At 52.0% G+C, this 22,295-nt stretch overlaps 1 protein-coding gene across 2 annotated transcripts in view; it reads left to right on the top strand.

Moving 5' to 3' along the window:
• The window catches only part of RALY (RALY heterogeneous nuclear ribonucleoprotein), an 86,250-nt gene that overhangs the window by 37,425 nt on the left and 26,530 nt on the right, over positions 1-22,295 (top strand). The window contains exon 1 of one of the 2 annotated variants that reach the window (XM_038158687.1): positions 10,708-10,837. The exons of the other annotated variant lie outside the window; for it this stretch is intronic. The gene's annotated coding sequence lies outside the window, so the exon portion shown is untranslated. Of the gene's footprint in view, positions 1-10,707; positions 10,838-22,295 lie in introns of those variants that run through there. 2 annotated transcript variants of the gene reach the window in all.

Below are 22,295 nucleotides of genomic sequence, written 5' to 3'. Positions count from 1 at the left end.
GGAAGAGTTTTGTCCAAGATTCTGGCTGGGATCTTGGGGAGATCTGAGCCAGTTTTTGGAAGCAGGATTCTTTAATCCAGCAGTGAACAGTGCATGCCTGCTGCAGGTGGTGTCTAACCCATTAGAGAGAGATCCCCTCACTGCTTATTTACCTCTGTCAGAGCTTATGAAAGAAAAATAAATGCTGTGGGATTAGTCCCCTAATGAATAGACCCGTGTGTGCATGCATGTAGTGCAGCATCTTACAAGTCCATCTCAGTAGTTTTTAGGCCTGAGAATGAAAGTTGTAATGAGGAAAATATTGATTTCCCATAAAAGGGCTTTAATCAAATGCCCTGACACCCCAAGGGGGACAGAGCTCTGCTACAACACCAAATTGCACTTCATACACCATCTATTTCTCAAACCCTGTATAAATGAGCCTGCCCAGTGGATATATGAGAGTTCCCAGGTGTCGTACATCACAGAGCAGGGAGAGCTGTGAGGAGAGCCAGTGCTGCCTGCCTTGGGAGGGAATGTCTGCCAAACCTGCTGGGCAGCTGTGGGCACAGCAGAGGCTTCCTGTTCCCCTGGGCAGGACCTGCAGCCAGATGAGGTCTAATAGAGGGGTGCTTGCTCAGGATTTCAGGGTCCTGATGGCCCTGTTTGTCCCTAAGTGAGGGTATTTGTTTTTTCCTTGGGGCTCTGTGGTCTCCCTGGAGCCTTCTCCCCTCTGGGTGAACACCCCCAGCTCTCCCAGCTGAGGGGCTCCAGCCCTCAGAGCATGTCTGTGGTCTCCTCTGGACTCTCTCCAGCAACTCCACATCCCTCTGATGGTGAGGACCCCAGAAGTTAGAATTAAAAAACCTCTCAGGGTCTGGGCTTTGCTCTGTGCCAGCCCAGGGGCAAAAGGAAGTTCATTACTGCTCAGATCAGCAAACTTGCAAGGAGCTTCAAGGTGTTGACCCTGAGGTTCACACTTCTCTTGAGGAAAATAACAGAGCAGTGGAGACCCAGATGAAAGCTCTGCCTTCAGGAGCGAGTTCAGACATTTCTGGGAGCCAGTCAGTCTCAGCAACTTGCATGATTAGCTTTAGCTTTCATTGCTTCCATATTTCCTCCTCACCATCCTCCTCTGCCTCACCTCACCCTGCAGTTGGGAAGTTCTTTATTTATGTTTTGGCTTAAATCAAATCGCCTTGGCTGTGTAGCAGGGAGCTAGGAAATATTAGCACCAGGGAATCTGTATTCTGGAGGTGCATTGCATTGCTTCCTGAGTGCTTATTTATCCATCCTGGAGGAGGGGAGGCTGTGCAGTGTCTGTGCCTCGTCGTCCTGCCAGGAGCATCCTCCCGGCCCAGTATCTCCCTCCAAATGGAGCTGGGTGCCAGGGTTCTTCCAGGAGTTATCTGAGCCACTGTTGATTTGATTAGAGCAGTTTGTCCTTCCCTGCCACACATAATTCCTGTGCTGATGGCTCATTTTTCTTGGCTGTAAGTGGAATTGCAGCAAACAGATCAGTTGTCTGCCTCTCCCCCGCTAATGGATCGCGCTGCTCGCTCGCGGTGCCCGCGTCCGCCGCCTTCACTGCTCTGCTCCTCGAGCAATCCCCCCTGCACCCCGGGCTCTGGAAATCCCCCCGAGCCCGGCAAGTTTGGGAAGAGCTCTGTCAAGTCTCAGTGTCCTGGTTGCTGGAGCCTCCTCTCTGAATCACCAGCTTTTGTGTCTCAGGCTGGGGGAGGCTGAGCCCTGCAGGCTGCAGGCAGGATCCGTGGGCACACAGAGGGCAGAGAGGCACAAAAGCCACCAAAGCCACCCCCATGGGCCCCAGGGCCACCAGCAGCTCCTCTGAGGCAGCCAGAGGCTGCTTGGAAAGCCAGAGAATCACAGAACTGTTTAGTTAGGAAAAGCCCTCAGAGAGCAGGGAGTCCAGCCATGCCCCAGCACTGCCAAGGCCTCCACGGACCCACGTCCCCAAGTGCCACATCCACAGGGCTTCTGAGCACCTCCAGCGATGGGGACTCCACCACAGCCCCGGGCAGCCTGTCCAGTGCTTGACCACCCCTTCAGTGATGAAATTTTCCCTGATCTCAAACCAAAATTTTCCCTGGCCCAGCCTGAGGCCATTCCCTCTCCTCCTGTCCCTGGAGTCCCCCCAGCTGTCCCCTCCTGTCAGGAGTTGTGCAGAGCCACAAGGTCCCCCCTGAGCCTCCTTTTCTCCAGGCTGAGCCCCTTTCCAGCTCCCTCAGCCCCTCCTGGTGCTCCAGCCCTTTCCCCAGCTCCATTCCCTGCCCTGGATGTGCTCCAGCCCCTCAGTGTCTTTGTCATGAGGGGCCCAAAACTGACCCCAGGATTGAGCAAAGAGAGGTGACCAGTGCCCTGGTCCTGCTGGCCACACTGTGGCTGATGAATTGGTGACAGCCCCAGAAATAAATCAGGAGCAAATTATAGAAAGCAGCAAGGTCCACCTCCAAAATTAGGGAATGAAGGAGAACCGTATCAGGAGCACTCTGGGCTGTGCTTACAGTGATCATTGATTTTTCTGCAGGAGTGAACCACGGAGCAGATCAGGAAATACAGCCCCTGTCTGGAAGGCACAGAGCAGGTGATCTGAGGGACAAACTGGCTCCACAGACCTTGTGATCATTATCAGACCATTGAGACTTGGAAACCCCAGTGGGGCATCCTTGCTCCCCCCCTGCTCAACTTTATGGGTGGGATTTTGGGATTTAATTGAGGCACCGGAAATTACTGAATTCCATTAGGAGTCCTGATCTGCCTTAATTTGACTTTGCACAGGGGTTTTGAAGTATAAGTAGGTTAACAGATTTAATACTACAGTTCATACCCTCTGGCATGGCCCTGGTTTTGTTACGGTTTATGCATGGCAGGGGAGGCTGAACTACATAAAAATGTGTGTCAGAATTTACACTCTCAGACTGTCAGCCAGTCACAAGTGTCACAGGGTTAATTATAGAGACCCAAACCCTTCTCACTTTCTCCTTCCCTTCAGATGTCATGTTCACTCCCTGCTCTGCACTCAAGTGTCTGGACTTGGGGTGGATTTTATGAGCAGAAATAATGTGTGACTCCAGAATAATGTGTGCCTCCTGCTCTGCTCTGTTCTCTGAGAGATAAGATACATCAAAAATCATCCAAAATGGCTTTTTGTGTGGCCATTACACACCATCCCTCCTCCTACTTGACCTTTGAGATCCTGGGCAGAGGAGCCCCAGGCATACGTGACCACCTGTGAGGGTGGGCAGGCCCTGGCACAGGGTGCCCAGAGCAGCTGGGGCTGCCCCTGGATCCCCGGCAGTGCCCAAGGCCAGGCTGGACAGGGCTTGGAGCACCCTGCCATAGTGAAGGTGTCCCTGCCCATGGCAGGGGGTGGCACTGGGTGAGCTCTAGGGTCCCTTCCAGCCCAAACCACTCTGGAATGCTGTGGTAAGGGAAGTGCAAGCAGAGCAGAAGCCTCCAGAGGCAGGGGCCTCTCCAAACTGTCCCAGCAGAGATGCACGCAGAGGTGGGTCTCACTGCGAGTCCTTTCCATGCTGGCCTCTCAGAGGGTTTCTGGATGTGGTGCAGCTGTGCACAGTCATGGTGGGCATGTGGAGATGGTCTCTACAAAGCCACAAAGATTGTCAAAGGCCTGGAAGGGCAAAGGAGGAGTGGCTGAGGGCACTCGGTTTGTGCAGCCTGGAGCAGCAGAGGCTGAGGGGCTGCAGCTCCTCCCGAGGGGCAGCTCCAACCTCTGATCTCTGTGATGGTGACAGTGACAGGCAACAGCTGGAGCTGTGTCAGGGGGGTTCAGGTTGGGTGTCAGGGAAAGGTTCTTGCCCAGAGGGTGCTGGCACTGCCCAGGCTCCCCAGGGAATGGGCACGGCCCCGAGGCTGCCAGAGCTCCAGGAGCGTTGGGACAGCGCTGCCAGGGATGCCCAGGGTGGGGCTGTTGGGGGGTCTGGGCAGGGCTGGGGCTGGGCTGGGTGATCCTGGGGGTCCCTCCCAGCCCTGGATATTCTGTATTCTGTGAGAATGAGGCTTTCACTGCAGGCACACACTGCCTGCATTCCTGGTGTTACAGAATTACCTGGGATACACAAGTGAGCACAGACTGAGGATGGAGGAAACCACTCTTGAAAGGGCCAGCACAGAAAGGAACCTGTCCTGGGAATTACTTCTGCAGGAATTGCATTCATGGCCAAGGAGAAACCTGCAGAAACAGGCCTGGGGAGCTTTTAGCCAAGTATCTGGGAGCTGTTAGCCCAAGCCAGGACCCTGCAGCCTCTGCAGCACACCCACCCTGCCCTGCTCTTCTCTGCCTCAGGCTAATGGAGAGGGAAGAACATACTCTGCAAACCCCTCTTTGGAAAGCCTCCAAAGAGCTTTTTCCACCCCTTCCTTCTTACAGGCTCAGTCAAGTTTTGGTTAAACCAGGGCTGCCCAAGCTGCCAGTCAGTGTGGGAATAGCACAGCCCTCCCAGGGCAGGGATGGAGGTGAAAACAGTGAGGGAGCCCAGCAGGTGCTGCCAGTGCTGAACTAAAACACTGCCCACATGTCTGTGAAAATAAAATACAAAATACCTGCACTTAACTGCTCCTTCAAGTGCTCCACCAGGACATTTTGGGAGTAGTGCTCAGCCTCCCCCAAAATACAGCTTTTAGTCAATGAACTACTCATGTGGAAAAGTGCTTCCCAACTCTGCTCTAGCAGTGCTTTATTCAGTGTGTTCATGAGCCCATGTCCTCTGCCCTCCTGCCACCCCTTCACTCTGCTCACCTCACTTGTAAAGAAGAGATGCTTTTTGTCTGTACTGTATAAAATATACATTGGGACTTCCACGTGGGATGGGCCAACCATTTTACTGGTCAAATAACCTTCCCTCACAATAAAATCTCCCTGTGGGAGAAAATCCTCCCTCCATTCATTTTTAAACATTCCTTGTAAATTAAGATCTTGGTATTTCCTAAAGCCCCTCACTTCCCTGCCTCATCATTTATAAGCTTCTAATCCCTTTAATCTCTCTAGTCAGGAGGCGTCCAGGCAGCAGGGAGCTTTGTAAAGGTGTGGAAATCTCCCCAAATTCCAGTGTAATGCCCTCCTGCTCTGCCTGGCACCTTCCCGACTGGGGGGGGGGGGGGCAGGGAAGGGCACTGCCCAAAGGGGGGGTGATGATTTCATAAGCTGAAGGCTGATTAAGAAGAAAGGGGTCTCTTTCTAAACCCTTTCTTCTCCCACCTTCTGGAAGTTTTACCCCTCTCTACCACGGTCTGGATGGACCATGTCCCTCTTCGGCTGTCTGGCACCAGCCCAGGGCCAGGACACTGCTACTGAGCTGTCCTTGGCACAGCACAAACTCCTCGTGAGGAGCTCGGGGCACAACCTGTGCAGAGCTTCAAGGTGGCCACATTTGGGCTTGGCTGAGGTTTTTCCACCTGTACTTATTCAATGCTTGTATTTTCCCATCTCCTCCTCACTGAGCTCCACTGCATTTCCCAGAGGCTGTAGCTGATGATTTAAATAGAGTGAATGGTGCAATTTCCAGAGAAGTACTTTTTCTGAAGAGTGGAAATGAAATGTGATGATGGCATGAATTGTGTCATCCGTGGCTCATCCATGGAGCTTCTGCAGAAGTCAACTCAGTCCTTTGCTTTGACAGCATTAGACTCATAGAATCATGGAATGGTTTGGGTTGGAAGGGACCTTCAAGCCCATCTCATTCCACCCCCTGCCATGGGCAGGGACACCTTGCACTGTCCCAGAGTGCACCATGCCCTGTCCAGCCTGGCCTTGGACACTTCCAGGGGTCCAGGGAGTTTCTCTGGGCACCCTTTCAAAGAGAATGAAAGTAGGTCCTGAACATCCTTTAGAGAGGGAACCTTTAACAGCCAAAGGCTCATTCTTAGATATTTTTGATGAAGAGTTCGAACTACCTCAAGCTTCAGCAAAACAGCTGGAGCCCCTGCTTCTGCCAGGATGGCCTGGTGCTCACAAAGGGAGAACTCCTCTGGATGTGAAACTGGAGAGAGACAGCACCATGTGCATGAGCTGACATGTGTATGATAAATTGCTGAATAAATTTATTAACTCACATTATCTCTTAATCTGACCACCTGTCCAGTCAGGCCCCGGGACTGCCCTGAATTGCATATTAAAGGAGCACCTAAGAGGTAGCAGGTTTTTTAGGAAGATTATCTGCCTTGCTTTAAAAGCAACAGAGGATCTGTGAGAGCAAGGAGCCTCTCAGGCTGATTGTCCCCAGCGTTAAGTGTTTGTACCTGGTTTATAATCTGACTTTGGGCTCATCCAGCTGCTGGGTGTCACCATGGCTCCATTACAGCACCTGCAGCCCTCAGCCAGGTCTCAGAGTAAATATTGAGATCTCTGAGTGAAAACGCATGTCCCAAGTCAAACATCTTAAAGAAGTCTCAGTTTATCAATACCTCTTTATCTCTATAAACCCAGCTTGGGATCTTGCAGTAAACTGTTCCTCTGCACTGGCCAAGATGTGTATTGGATGTGTGGGGGGTGATTGGCACTAATGACCCTACAGACCTTATCTGTAGCAGATATCAGTGCCATCACTGGCATTTCCAGGCTGCTTTTCAGGTGATTCACAGCTGTGAACAAACCTTCAGGGCGTCCTCTTGAACCCAAAAAGCAGTTCAGTGACTATGGCATGGGGGCGTTAAAGATCGAAGTGAAAGGAAGAGAATTTTTCCCATGTAAGGTGTTGCCATGGGTGCTCCAAAGAGGGAGGTTTTCATCTTCTTGGATGAATGCTCTTCCTGCAGAGCCCTCCCAGTTTGAAATGTCCTCCTGAACTGGCAGCCAGGCTCTGTGTGAGCAAAAACACAAGGAATTAAATAATTCTGGAGGAGGTGACTGCAGGGATATTTCCTCCTCTTTGCTCAGGAGTGAGGGGTCCTCTGGGCAGGGAGACAAACACAGCATTTAGGAGTTCTTCTCTCGCCCTCTTAAGTAGTTTTGGTTTTTAACAACAACAACAAAGAGCATTTTTAAAATAAAACTCTTTTCTCTTTATTCCTGCCGTGTCTGAGGGACATGGCTTAGGGGTGAGTTTGGTAGTGCTGGGATAACAGCTGGACTCTATGATCTTAGGGGATATTCCAACCCAAATAACGCTGAGATTCTGTAGTGTTTGGGGTACATTTGCTGTTCTCCACTGCAGAGGCATCGTGGGAGTTGTGGCTGACAAAATCAAAGTGAGTTTCACAAAACCCCCTGGTACCAGGAGAAAGTGCTGGTCACCCATGGGTTCCCAGTGCAGCCATGAAATGGGTGCCAGGTGCTGCCATTACAGACCCCACCTGCCAAGAGCCACACAGCTGTCACTGATTTAACAAAACTAAAGCTATGTGGATGGAGGGGGGGGTTAGGAAAACCCTTCAAAATGGAATTTTCTTCCTTTTTTTGTTTCTAGTGCTGGCAGTGTGCAGTAGTGGGATCCTAAGCATGTGTGGCACAGAGGTGTTGGCATGGCTCAGACTCTTGTATAAAATAGAAATTCATAAATTATAAATTTTAAAACCTCCTGCCTTTGCCAGGACCAGAGCATGACCAGGAGTGTCACAGGATTCGTGGCTGTCCTGGCTGTGGGTGCACCAGGGGGTGACTCCATGCACAGCAGCACCCTGGCTAAGTGGGGGATGAGGGAAAGGCTGAAATCCCACTGCAGTGAACCACAAAATTCCATGAACCAGTTTGAATTCCCCATTCAACTTCATCAGCTCCAGCTCATCGGGGCTGGGCCCTGGTGTTTGTGTGCAGAACAGGGGCACAGTTCACAGCAGCTCATTTAGCACTTGCAGATGAGCACTCAGCAGAGCAGATGAGTTTGGGTTGGCTGCTCAGGGTTTATCCAGGAGGGTCAATCACACATTCCCTGGGGGTTCATCATCCATCACACAGGAACAAGCCCTGGGTGTCTGAGAGCTGAGGCTGAGCCTTCAGCACAGGAGGAAAACGCTCTGGAGCAGGAGCAGTGTGGGGTCTGCGTCCCTGGGGGATGGAAATAACACAGGCAGACTCATCCAAGCAGGGCAGGGGGCACTCAAGGTTATGAAAATGAAATCATTCTTCTGCTGCTGCTTTCCCAGCGACTGCTACTGTTAAAATGAGTAATTGTGGAGCAGCCGTGTCCAGACAAATCTGTTTCTGCTCACAGCTCTTGGTGACAGCCAAAGATCCCTGCACAGCCAGGAAAGCAAACAGAGCTGGGAGTCAGGCTGGCTTGGGTGAGCCCCAAGGGCTCTGGGCATCAGGGGTGGAAGGCACAGCCCCAGGCAGCCAGGTTTGCTGATAAAAGGTCAGTTTTGCCTGGGTTAAATAGGAGAACATAGGCTAACAGGATGAATTCCTGCCTGCTTCCCTGTGAGGGTGAAGGAAGGGTGATGAGCTTTTGGGCATGAGGATGTCAGGCACACACAGGGCAGTCAAGGGCTGTTCTTTGTCATCTCTGCTCTGCCACAGCCAGGGCTGGGTGCTGGCCACTGCCAGATGCAAGCCAGAGCTCCTGGCACTGGTGTGGTGCAGCCCCACAACTGCAGTGCCACATCCCTGCTCTGCTGTGGCTTCCCCGGGACACCTCAGAGGCCTCAGGCAGAGGAGATTCTGGAGAGAAGCTTGTCTCAGAGGTTTTAGTGGCAGGTTTTTGTGCCTGGAAAAGCAAGGCTTGCCATAGTGAGCACTCCCTCCTCCAGGCCTAACACATGAAAGCCAAACAGGAGATGTCCAGGGGCCTTACCCCAGAGGATGATGAGAGGATCTGAGTGTGATGAGGACCAAGTTGCCATTTAATGCGATCTAATTGATTTAATAAGCTGTTATGTTAACAAGAAGCTCTCCAGTGTCCCCTGGCATCACCCAGGCAGTTTGAGATGTGATGTGTGCCCTGCCCCAGTGGCACTGGGAGAGGCTGGGAGGCTCCAGCTTCGTGTGGAACTGGGGCTGGTTAGAGAAAGGATCTGCAGAGACCTGGAGAACTTTTGCCTTCCTGCCAGGACTCAGGGGCCAGCAGCCCCTGCTGTTGGGGGCCTGGTGTGAGCGGGAGCAGGAGGGGGGCCTGCCTGGTGTGGGGAAGGTTTGAGCATCCCGTGTGGGTGAGGGGTGTCAGGCTCCCCACAGAGCCTGCCCTGCCCTGCCATGGGATTCTGCTTCACAGGCTGATCATGGGGAGCCAGCAGGGTCCTGCAGCCCCAGCAGTGTTGCAGCACCAGCTGCTCTCCCAGCCAGCTCTCCACACTCCTCCTCAGCATCGTCACCATCGGGAGCACTTCCCTGCAGGGGGGATGTTCCAGTGCCCCAGCCCTGAGCTCCTGCAGCCCTCCAGCCACATCTCCTGCCTGGGACAGGCTCCATCGCCTCCCCAGGCTGGGCCCGGGGCTTGGCTAGCCCTGATAAAGCCACATGGGCCTGGTCCCCGAGCCTGGGGCTGTGGCAGGGCCCTGCCAGCTTTGAGGAATGGTCCCAGCAGCTGTGAGGACATTTCTGTAACTCTTTGTTTATGGATTCCAGGGGTCCCTGGTAATTGGAACGTGGCAACTCCTCACACATAACAGATGAGGTGCTGGTGGAGGGGATTTGTCACTGCTTCACTCCCCTACAGCAGGGAGGGCTCATAAGTCACAGCTGACAAATCTGTTGATGACTTTTAAACTTCATTTACAGAAAAGAATGGCCATAATCGACACACAATGATGGGCTACTAATCTTGTTGTTTTATTAAAAGGGGGTCTGTGTGTTCAGCCCCTTCCATGGGAGCTGAATGCTGTCCCCAGGAAGGGCTGGCAGGGAGTGAAGGGGTGAAAGCAGCATCAGCAGAGAGTCCCAAGAGCCCTCCCAGCCTGACCCATCACCCTGGCATGCATGGCTGGCACTGATGGGGCAGGAGAGCAGCAGATGATGGGCTTTGATCTCAGCTTTGGCCCAGAGCCCGCTGAGTAGGAGGGAAACCCCCCAGGGGAGCACAGCACCCTCTGCAAAGCCAGGCCTGGCTTTAGTCCTGGCATCCATGGACAGCTGGAGAGGCCAAGGCCAGTGGATGGGGAGCAGGATTTGTTATTTTTCACAAGGAGACCACAGGCCTTGCTACAGTTGGCCCCCTGAGCAGCCCAGCTCTCCCTGTCCCACCTGAGATGCTTTCCCTGGAGAGAAGGTGCCTCCCCAATCTCTGTGGAGCCGCAGAGGTGGCATTTAGACTACCTAACCTCACCAAATCCAACCAGAAATGAAGTGGGAGCCACATCCCAGCCACTCCACAGAGGTTTGTGTCTTAATTGTTCATGTCATTCTGCATATTGGAAGTGTCTGAAATAATTGTGAAAGGCAATCAGCTAGTAATTAACTCAGAAGAAAGGAGCGTGGCAAAACCCTCAGCTGGTAAAGGTTCTCAGGGAGGCTCCCTGAGGCTCTTCATCCCCTGTCCTGTGTTTGTGTGCAGAACAGGGGCACAGTTCACAGCAGCTCATTTAGCACTTGCAGATGAGCACTCAGCAGAGCAGATGAGTTAGGGTTGGCTGCTCAGGGTTTATCCAGGAGGGTCAATCACACATTCCCTGGGGGTTCATCATCCATCACACAGGAACAAGCCCTGGGCATTTTGTCTTTACCAGGATGGCCTGTGGCGAGCCACCTCCATCCCAGAGCAGAGCCAACAGGGTCCTGCAGCCCCAGCACTGCGTGCAGCACCAGCTGCTCTCCCAGCAAGCTCTCCACACTCCTCCTCATCATCATCATCAGCAGGAGCAGTTCCCTGCATGGGGGACACCACAAGCCCTATCTCTGGGAGCAGCTGTGTGACTTTGGTGGTGCCTGGGACAGGAGGTCCTTCAGCAGGTGGGAGGAAAACCTTTTTTTTAATGGCTTTCCCTGCAGAAGAACATGGACAGGCATTTTGAAGGCTCAGTCTGCTCTGGGTCTCTGGGACCCCTTTGATCTGGCTGGGGACTGTCCTGCTATGCTCAGCTCAGGATTTTGCCAGGTCTGCTGATGGGTGGGGCTCTGCTGAAATCCCCAGGGGCAGGAAATCCCTGATTTCTGCTCAGTCAGTCAGAAGGAGCAGCCCTAGCCCTCCTGGCTTGGCAGAGGTGACCTGGAGGATGAGCAGGACCAGTTTGGCTGGGGTGCTGAAGCAGCTCTGGCAGCACAGTGCAGCACCTCTGCTTAAGAGATGAGGTTAATGGTTGGACTTGGATCATCTTGGAGGTCTTTTTCAACCATAATGATTTCAGACACCAGTGGAGCTCAAAAAGGGGATTCCATCAGTGAAGCTCCACCTCCAGCAGCTCCTTTTGGCAGCTGGGTGGCCCTGGAGGGGGTTAAATTTAATTAATTGGCAGCACGAAATGGGGGCTTTCCTGGAGCCCAGATTTTCCCTGTAGTTGAGCATTTCCCTGTGGTGAGAGATCCACGTGTCCTTCCCACAGGAACATGGGACATGTTCCTGTCATGGCCTGGGAATAGGGAATGTGGCCCAGCCCTGGAGCCTGGTAGAGCTCCTGGCCATGGCCAGAGGGGTTTGTGTGAGGAGGAGAGCCCTGGGCTCATGGATGGGGGCAGGGGATGCTGAAAGCAGCAGCAGCAATGCCAGTTCATTACCAGTTAAGAAACTTCCCAAAAACTTGGTTTTCCATATGAATAAATCAATAATTTGCTGTTGAAACAACAATTGGGCTGGTGGGGGGTGTTCATTAAGGAACATTATCAGAACCCGTGTGAGTGGGGGGGGGGATGGAAACATTGTGTTTTTCTGTTAGGCTGGGAATGATAAAGAATTAAAGAATAATTCTCAAGAAATTAGTCATGGCCAGCCATTAATGAGCATCTCAGTAACACACTAATGAGCTGGCTGCAGCTGCCTGTAAAAAAGGCCTTTAATTAGATTAGTGCATGTAGCATTGTCCAGTGCCTGGTAGGTAATCATCAGGTTTTGCACTGGTGGGATTATGGATGACATTCTATTTAATTGCTGTTTCCTTTTCATTTTCTTCCTCTTTTTGGTTTGTTTTTTTTTTTTTTTTTCTTTTGAAGATTCTTTCCTCCAAAGAATTTTGTTTCTGTTCTTGAACAGAACCTAAACATTGTCCATGGAATTCTGCATCTGAAAGGGCTGCCAGACTGGGCTTATCTGATTCAATTGACCTTTAAAATTTATTTTGCTGCTGTCAAAAAGAATGTTGGTCTGTTCACAAGAGATTTCTGAGATGACTGGAAGCAGAGACTCCTGAAAACTCCACTTGTTGCATATTCTGCAATCAACGGATGCTCCTATTTGGGATGGGAGGGCTTCCAGGAGAAAAGTGCCTTAATTTAAAATGTATTTTCATGGAGAAAATGCTTTCAAAGACAAAATTTTAACCTTCTCAAGCAGATGGAGATGGTGGCTGCCCCATCCCTGGGAATATTCAAAGCTGGGTTGGACAGGGCTTGGAGCAGCCTGGGACAGTGGAAGGTGTCCCTGCCATAGCTTGGGGTGGAACAGCTCCATCTTTGAAGGTCCCTTCCAACCCAAACTATTCCATGATTCTTTGGGGTAAAACTGTCTCCAAAAGGGGTGCAGAGGAGCAGCTCAAGGGTGACCCCAGCCCCGGGAGGTGAGGCTGCACCTCCAGTGCTGTGCCCAGCTCTGGCCCCTCAGTTTGGGAAGGACGCTGAGGGGCTGGAGCACATCCAGAGGGGGCAGCGAGGCTGGAGAGGGGCTGGGAACACAAACCCTGAGAGGAGCCACTGAGGGAGCTGGGGGTGCTCAGCCTGGAGAAAAGGAGACTCAGGGCTGCCCTCATCACTCTCCCAGCTCCTGGAAGGTGCCTGTGCTCAGTGGGGCTGGGCTCTGTCTCCAGGCAGCACTGACAGAAGCAGAGCACACAGCCTCCAGCTGCACCAAGGGAAACACAGGCTGGAGATCAGGAAAAAGTTTTTCACAGGAAGGGTGATAAAGTTGTGGCATGGCTGCCCGGGGAGGTGGTGCAGTCACCATCCCTGGGTGTGTTTAACAAAGCCTGGATGTGGCACTGGGTGCCAGGGTTTAGCTGAGGGGTTGGGGCTGGGTTGGACTCCGTGACCTTGAAGGTCTCTTCCAACCTGGTCATTCTGGGAATTCTGTGAGTTCTGTGCAACATTTGGGGGAGCCCCAGATGTGTGGAGACAAGGCAGGGTGAGGAGCAGGGGCTGCTTGGACAACTCCCACTGTCCAGCTCTAGGTCATCCTTTATCACACTTATTAGGAAGGATGTAATGCCCTAATGAATAGATTTTTAAGCTTCTATAGGCATAAATAATATATAGGACAGGTGGTAATAAGCCACAGCTATAAAGTGAGTGCTGACCTGATAGACTTTGTTACTGTTGTACCTTTAACAGCTGATTAAATACTTATTTAAACAGCTATTGATTATTTATGGCTCTGTTACAGAGGATTTCAGAAATTTAAACCAGAGCCAGCTTTTCAAAGGATTGGCAGGATTTCTGCAGTTTGAAAGGACTTGTTTTAATTAAAAATTAAAAAAGAAGGCTCTTTGCACAGCGGGATGGAGAGCTGAAGGAGAACTGGGAGAGTCACTTCTGTCCCCAGTGTTTGGGCAGAGCTCTGCATCAGCCAGGGCTGACCGGCTTCTTTCTTTAATTTTTATTTTTAATTTTAATTTTTATGGGGTTATAATTATTTCAATATTTTTATTTTAGTATAGAGGTTTTTGTTTAATATTAATTTGAATTTTATTATTTGTTTCTAGTTTTACGTGTTATACGGAAATAGAGGGTTTTTTTAATAGTTTATAAGAGGATTTTAGTTTTAAAATTAAGGGCCTGTTTGTTTGGGATTTAATTTTCTTTTTTGTTGATTATGATGTTTTTATGGGTTTTTTTGTTTGTGGGGTTTATTTTTGGTTGGTTTTTGTTTTTGGAAAGGGTTTGGTTTTATGGTATTTTTTTTTGTATGGTAGTTGATGGGGGGCCAGCAAGGACTTTAGAAAGGGAGTTTGGGGTTTTTTTGTAGGGTTGTTTGGTTTGGTTGAGATAGGAGTTGCGTTTGGTTGTGTTATTTGTTTTGTTAGTTGGAAGAGAGAGGGTTTTTTGGGGATTTTTGTGTTAATATGTGTTTTTTATAGAGGTATGTTTAGTCTTTTAGTGGTTTTATAGCTTGTTAGTTACATAAAAAGCTTTTGTATTATTTATTTTAATTTTTTTATGTTAAATTATGCTATTTTATTTTTTGGTTTTGTGAAATATATATATATATTTGGTTTTGTGAAATAGAAGTATTTCTTTGTTTTGTGAAACATATATATTGGTTTTGTGGAATACATTTATTTTTTGGTTTTGTGAAATGTATTTTTTTGTTTTATGGAACATATATATATTGGTTCTGTGAAAAATATATTTTTTTTGGTTTGTGATTTTTTTTGTGGAATATGTATATATTTTGGTTTTGTGAAATACATTTTTTTTTGGTTTTGTGAAATATATACTTATATATATACTTTATACTTATATATATATACTTATAATATATAATATATTATAATATAATATATAATATACTTATATACATATATAAGTATTATATATCATAATATAATATATAATATACTTATATATACATATATAAGTATATATATCTTTATATATATATATATATATATACACTTTTATATATGTGTGTGTAATATATATATATATATATAATATATCTGCGGACTGGTGACATCCCTGCAGAGAAGAGGGGTAAAGGGAGCAGCTCCTGCGGTTGGCACAGCGGCAGCAGCACAGGTGGCACAGCCCAGGTGCCAGCCCAGGCTGCTCGCGGTGCAGTCCCCGTGCGTCAGCATCAGGGGCCGGAGCCACCCCCCTGCAGAGCCACATCTGCCAGGGCGGGCTGGATTAGTGCTGCCACCCTGCAGGACACGTGCCCTGCTGAGCCAGAGCTGCCTCTGCTCTGCCCTGGTGCTGTCAGAGCCAGGGGGGCTGGGGAGGGGCAGCAGGGTGGCAGCAGCTCCCCCGCTGAAGCACAGACAGAGGACTCGCCACTTAATTCAAGGTGAAAAGAGAGTTTGTTTATTTATTACAGCTCTGGACACATGGGGAGTAACCTGCCAAAGCCACCTGTGAAAGGTCACAAACTTCTGCTCTCTGTTTATCCCAAAGGGTTTACATACTCACATGGTTTCCAGGATGGTTTCTGTGACACCTCTTATATAAACATTAGTCTTCACCTCATGTTATAATTAGCTGAATGTCCATTATGGCTGTGCAATTGTCCCCTGTAATTGGGTCGGTGGGCTTCTGGGGAGGAAGTAAGACCTCTTCCTCATGGTAAAGCCCCTTCCAGGGGCTCCTTGGCCTGCTGGCCACAGTCCAAACCTCTTCTCACTCTTAGGATCCAGTGGTATTTATGGTTTCTGCACTCCTAAAATACTTTGTGTATCACGTGTCATTCCCAGCCTTGTTTCAGTTATCCCCACCTGATAGCAATTTGTTTCCTTGTTAAGCTCTAATCACAGTCTGTGACCTTTGCTGAGGACATTTCTAACCTAAGCCCCCGACCCACCATCACCCAGCCCATGAAGTGAGAGGAGCAGGCAGCAGGGTCAGCTTGGACACAGGGATGGGAGCCCCCGTTCCCTGGGGTACCCAGGTGCCTGCAGAGGCAGCAATGTCTGGGGGCTCTGCCATCGCTGGGGTGCAGAGTCGTCACAGCCATTGTCCCCGAGGCTGTCCCCAGCCTGAGGAGTGACAGCTGACCCTGCAGGTCAGGCGGGAGCAGCATTTCATTCTCCAGGGTGGCAGCTGGGCTGAACCTGAGCCTGGCGTGTCCTCGGGCGGGACATGGGCCCTGCATATCCGGGAGGTACCTGGGTGGTCAGTGGGCAGGCACAGGGGCTGCAGGGCTGCATTGGTGCCTTCTGCACCTCTGCTCTGGCCACACAGCCCTGGTGGGGTGGGCTGGCCATGGGGAGAGGGTAGGGGACAGCCAGGGGTCCCCAGGAGGGGCTTGGTGCCACCTCCACAGGACCAGGAGGTCAGGGACTGCCACTGGCAGAGTCTGAGCCTGGAGGGGTGGGATGCTGATGGCCTCAAGTAGTGCCACAGGAGGTTTAGATTGGATGTTAGGAAAAATTTCCTCATGGAAAGGGTTGTTGAGCATTGGCACAGGCTGCCCAGGGCAGGCATAGGATCACCATCCCTGGAAGGGATCAAAAAACCTGGAGCTGTGGCACTTGGGGATAGGATTTAGGTGGTGCTGAGTGGATGCTTGGACCTGATGACCTCAGAGGTATTTTCCAACCTTAATGATACCATGATGTGCAAGGTGGAGCCCTGGGAAGTGCTGGGAGAAATTCACAGGCCCTGTAGAAGGAGCCCCTTGTTGGACAGGAGAGGGGACAGCCCAGAATGGCACTCGAGGCACCCCAGGACCTGCTCTGCCTGCAGTGAAAGGATCCTCCCCGACTGGGATGTGCTTGGTTGCACTTACAGGGGAAACAGGGTTTGCAAAGGGACCCCACAGCTTCAGTCTGGCTCCTGCTGAGCTCATCTCCAGCTTTCCAGCTCTCCCAGCTCTTAGCACAGCAAACATTCCCCTAAAGTACAGCCCCAGGCCTGCAGAACCAGTCTAATAATTGTGCCATCTTTGTCTACCCCTTTTTTAATAACTTCCCAGTCCTTTAACTCTCATGTTTGGGAGGATTGAAGCTGTTTTCCCCAGAAAAGCCAAGCACTGGTTTTCTCCCAGTTGATTCTGTTTATTGGAGCACACAGCAGTGAGCAGGATCTTCCTGCTCTCTGTGGGAAGGGCTGAGCCCTCCAGGTTTGTGTGCAGGACTTGCTGGGGACTCAGGAGTTATTGAAAAGAGTGCAGGGTTTGTGTTGGTTATTAAACCAGCACTTCTGAGTTGGGCTCTCATGTTTGGGGACTCGCTAGGAAATGGCTCCAGGCTCCCCAGGGAGGAGTGGCTGGCACTGGGGGTGGCAGGGGAGCTGGGCAGGGCAATCCCCGCTCTCAAAACTGCCTTTTTTCAGCTTAAAGGAAAAAACCCCAACAGGAGCAGGGTGCCCAGAGCAGCTGGGGCTGCCCCTGGATCCCTGGCAGTGCCCAAGGCCAGGCTGGGCAGGGCTGGGAGCAGCCTGGGACAGTGGAAGGTGTCCCTGCCCACGGCAGGGGGTGGAACAGGGTAATTTTTCAGGTCCCTTCCAACCCAAACATTCTGTGATTCAGTGATTCTCCTAAAGCCCTCAGAGCCAAGGGGAAGCCTGAAGGCTGCTCAAAGTGAGATCCTGTCTGTGGGACAGCCAGGACAATCTCTCTGTGCTGGGCAATGTTAACTGCCCAGGCCTTCCCTAGAACTCGTCCTTCTGGCTGCTTGCAAGAAAGTGCAGATCACTTCTGTGGTGGGTTTTTGTCTTCCCATGTAATGCTGCTGATTCAGCCTTCAAGTTCATAGAAACAGAATGGTTTGGGTTGGAAGGGACCTGGAAAATCATCGCATTCCCACCCCCTGCTGTGGGCAGGGACCCCTTCCACTGTCCCAGGCTGCTCCAGCCCCATCCAGCCTGGCCTTGGGCACTGCCAGGGATCCAGGGGCAGCCACAGCTGCTCTGGGCACCCTGTGCCAGGGCCTGCCCACCCTCACAGGGAACAATTTCTTCCCAATATCTAACCAAAATTGGCCCTTTTTCAGTTCAAAACCATTCCCCTCTGTCCTTTCAGAACAGACTCTAGTCAGAGTTTTGTCCCCATCAGCTTCCAAAACTTTTTGTGCTGCTCCCTTGCAAGTGGCAATAAAGATGTTTGGGCATGAAAGGTTTGGGATGAAAGCAGCAAGGGCAACCTCCAAAAAGCAGTGATGCCAGGGCTGGGGTTTGCCCTACACAGGAGTATCTGAGATGGTTAAAAACACCAAGGTGCACCCCACTCACACTGGAGCTCCACATGCTGGACCATCCATCCATGCTGGCATCCATCCAGGTTGCTGGTGCTTTTTCCAATTCCCCAAATGCCAAATTTGCCCCAAACCTGGCAGGGACCAGGTTTGTCCCTGTGCCCTGTGCTGGAGGTCCCTGCAGGATGTCTGCATGTGTCAAACCTCCAAGCTGGAAGCACGTGTGATGGTGTTCCTGGGTGGAGATGTGGGCAGGGTAGAAAACCCCAGGATAGAAATCCCCATCTCCCCTCCTGTGAGCAAACGTGATGAGAGGGACGGAGGAGCCAGGCTGCTGCTGTCACAGTGACACGAAGAGCCTCTGCGGGACCCTGGAGGGCTGGGTTTGCTTTTTGCTCTCCCTTCTCCTGCCGTGACAGTTCCTCTCTCCCCCGGGGCTCCTGGGGTTTGCAGCCACCTGGCTCTCAATGACCGGCTAATCTGGGAAACAAGGCACTGAGAGCAGGGAGGGGACAGCTGAGCAGCACTCCAGTGCCAGCCTCGGGCTGTCCCTGCGTGGATAGCAGGATTTTTAAGGGATTCCTGCACGTTGGCAGCAGAGGGACAGTGTGTGACATTGCTGTCATGGGAAGAGAGGAGAAGCAGAGGCAGGGAGAGGAGTTTGCTGGTATCCATCCCTCTCCCAGCATGGAACAGGGGCGTGTGCAGGTGGGCATGGCCTGTCCTGGGATGTGGGAGCTCACTGGGACCCTGGAGCGGTCCTCACCACCCCTAGAAATGGCACAGGGAATCCTTTAATTTCTGGGGTGCAAAGCTCAGTTAATCCCTGCTGTGTTTTCTTCTCACCTGGCAGGGGCACGCTGGTGCCCTTGTGCCCAGGGGGATGAACTCCTGGAGAATCTTGGGCAGATCCCAGGCTCCAGGGCTGTGTGGAGGCTCGGGTTGCAGGGCTGGTGATCAGAGGGTGCTGGAGAGGCCAGCCTGGGTGCAGGTGGATGTCCCCAGCTGCTCCTGGGGTCACCGTGGTGTGGCCTCAGTGCTGTCCCCTGGGGACTCACAGGGTCTCTCACTGTGCAGAGGGGATGGCACAGGCGGGAGGGAGGGAAGGCAGCAAGCAAGGGAAGGGGGAAGGGAGTAGGTTTAGACTGGATATTTGGAAGAAATTCTGCCTTGTGAGGGTGGGCAGGCCCTGGCTCAGGTTACCCAGAGCAGCTGGGGCTGCCCCTGATCCCTGGCAGTGTCCAAGGCCAGGTTGGACAGGGCTGGGAGTAACCTGGGACAGTGGAAGGTGTCCCTGCCCATGGCAGGGGGTGGCACTGGATGGGCTTTAAGGTCCCTTCCACCTCAAGTGATTCTGTGATTTTAGGAACGGGAGGAAGGAGAGGAGAGAGAGAGAGAGAGAGATCTTACTCCTCCTGGCAATCTCATCCTTAAGTCTCCTTGTGTCTTTGGGGGCATTTGGGACTGGAGTGCCACTGCAATATCTCTGGAGGCTTTGGTGAGGCTGGGGGCACATCTCCCTCCACCCTAGACCTCTCCTGTCTGGAGCTCAAGTTTCCCTTGCAGAAAACAGGGATCATCCTAATACTCTGTCCTTGATGTTCTCTGGGTGCTGGAGGTGAAGAACCCCTTTACACTCTTGTTTATTTATGTCCAAGTATTATTCCTTGTTGCCTTTTCTCTCTTCCAGTTCTAGTTCACCTTGTGGCAGTTGTGGGATGGGGGATGAAAGGTGAAATCAGAGCCGTGGAAATGCCCCTGCTGATGCCAGCAGCGGTTACTGGAATGTCCTGGAGTTACCAGGAATATGTGTGTGTGCTGTGTGGGTGTTTCTGAGCAGACACATCTGCTCTGATTCAGCCCTGCTGGATGTTCCAGGGTGGCTGGAGAGGCCACTCTGCCCCCCAGCTGATGGCTCTGCTGGATCTCACCTGGACACCCATTCCCTGCTGGAATGCAGGGATAGAGTATGAAATATTAACAGCCATGGTTAAAATGCCCTTTTCCAGCTGTTACAGTAAGGAGGCCAGTAAGTGGTGCTCAGTGACTGCTGTGTTTAAGAAGAAATCCCAGCTGAGTGGGACAGAGGAGAAAGGGAGGCTGATTTCTCCAGGGAATGGCTGGCTCCTGTGTGGCATGGCAGAGCACCGTGTACAGGCTGCAGGGCCCAGGGGGTTGTGAGACACCAGTGATGGGGCCCAAACCTTCTCTGAGCATTCCCCAGCCTTGGCCTTGCCTTTTCCCTGCTGCCAAATCCCTGCTGCCTGCCCGGGCAGGGCCAGCAGAGCGTGGGCAGATGGCCCTGGAGAGCTCCCACCTGCAGAGATGGCAGGGTCCCACTGCCCAGCCCTGCCAGCAGCGTAACCATCACCCTGCCTGACCTTGGCTTGGCCATCTGGTGGCCCTGTCCCATCTCCCATCAGCCCAGGCACGTCCCTGCACAGAGCTGCTGTGTCCTGAGGTGGCCCCGGGGCCACTGGGAATTCCAAGGGATGAGCTCCTGCTCTGTCACTGCTCCCTGCCATGCAGGGTGTGCTACCCTTAGGCAAGGCTTTATAAAGTGAGTGAATTCCTAAGTGAATGACCTGAGTGGGAGTTGCTCATCCCATGTCCAGCTTTATGGGATTGCTGGGATCCAGCCTCCCAGCTGGGCAGGAGAGGACGTGGCACGGGGAACAAGCACAGCACAGCTGCAGGCAGCGTGGGGAAGGTCACAGCAGCCAGACAAGGAGGGTGTGAGGTGGGGATGGGCAGCAGGGACCCAGGAGAGGCACAGATTCCTCTTTTCCAACCCTCCCACCAACTCCATGGCAGCCAAAGTCTTCATCTTGGGAGATGCCCTAGGAGATTTTCTTCTCCAAGTGAAGATCCATCTGGTACCTTCCTGCCCACACCTCACCTTCATCCAGGTCTTTTTTTAATAGCAAACCCACATGGGGAAGGGTCCATTGACAGCTGCAGAGCTGGCTCACGTGGCACCTGCTGAGAGCCCTGGAAATTTGGGGGAAAACAAGTTTTATACCCCCACCCTCCCTACATCCCACCTGAATCCTGCAGCCACCCTGTTCCAGCCCAGGCACAGAGGCAGCTTAACCCAGATCCCTCCTACACAGGCTTAAGGAGCTCAGCCCCTGATGGAATTGGGGTTTGCAGCTGCAAACAGCTGGGCAGAGCTTCAGGCTCATGCAAATAATAACTGCCTGGGCTGATTAGTCCCTGGGGAGGCTTTGGGCTTTGCCCGCTTTGGGGCTGGGGGGAGCAGCAGTGGAGCTCTGCAGTGCTGGGGTGTAAAAGCAGAGCCAGGGTGTATTTGATGTGAGTGCTGTGTCTGATTCTGAGGGAGGGAACATTCCTCACCTGGAAATGGTGTGGCCAAATTTGACCAAGCTACTTTTCTCCTGTGCCAACGTGACTGGTTGGTGTCTGGCCTAACTTCAGGAAGGCTTTGGACACAGTCCTGCAGTATCCTGGCATCCAGGTGGGCACTGCAGGCTGGATGGTGGGTTCCAAGGATGGGGAGAGGGGCTCAGACTCTGCCCAGGGGAATTTCTTGGAGGTCTGCAGGAAAGGAGGCCCATGAGTGGGTAGAAAATGGGTTGGAGACTTGCCCAGACTCCAGCAGATTAGGATGGAAAAGTGGGAGGGCATCCTGCAGAGGGGAAGCAGCTTAGAGGGACCAAGGGTGTCCCTGTGGCATGGCATGGGGTGGGGGAAAGAGGCGCCAGGGCAGGCTGGCTCTGAAACAAGGAAATACAGGCTTCAGGAGCTGGAGACTCCAGGAGTCACCACATGTGGAGTCACTGCTGTGACAGTGCTGAATCCCCAGGGAAAGGAGGGCTCACAGCAGGTCTGGTGTGTCCTCAGGGCAGCAAGGCCACCCAGGGCCACCTGGCTGCAGATAGCCCACAGTGTGCAGGCTCTCTGAAGGTCCTGCACAGCCTCAGCCACTGCCAGCATGTTCAGGATGGAGATTCCCTGGGCACTGGCCACGTTCAGGATGGAGATTCCAGAGGGCACAGGCCATGTTCAGGATGGAGATTCCAGAGGGCACTGGCCACGTTCAGGATGGAGATCCCCTGGGCACTGGCCACGTTCAGGATGGAGATTCCAGAGGGCACAGGCCATGTTCAGGATGGAGATTCCCTGGGCACTGGCCACGTTCAGGATGGAGATTCCCTGGGCACTGGCCTCCCTGGAGCAGCCTCCAGCTGGGCTTAGTGCAGATACTCAGGATTTCTGTGAAATGAGTCGTTGAGGTTTAAACTGGGTACCCAGAGTGACCAAAGAGCTGGGAAAAGCCTCCATTTCTCCCCATCTGCACCAGTTTCCTTTGGGAACCTCTTGCAGGTGGCACTGCAAAAATGAGTTCAAATAGGGAGCATTAAACAAGGGCTGATACAGGGGTGGAAGATGGAGCA

This window comes from Motacilla alba, chromosome 20 (genome assembly GCF_015832195.1).
Source record: "Motacilla alba alba isolate MOTALB_02 chromosome 20, Motacilla_alba_V1.0_pri, whole genome shotgun sequence".
Lineage (NCBI taxonomy): Eukaryota > Metazoa > Chordata > Aves > Passeriformes > Motacillidae > Motacilla > Motacilla alba.
Note: the sequence above shows the minus strand (reverse complement) of the source record. Positions and strands in the feature narration are given on the sequence as shown.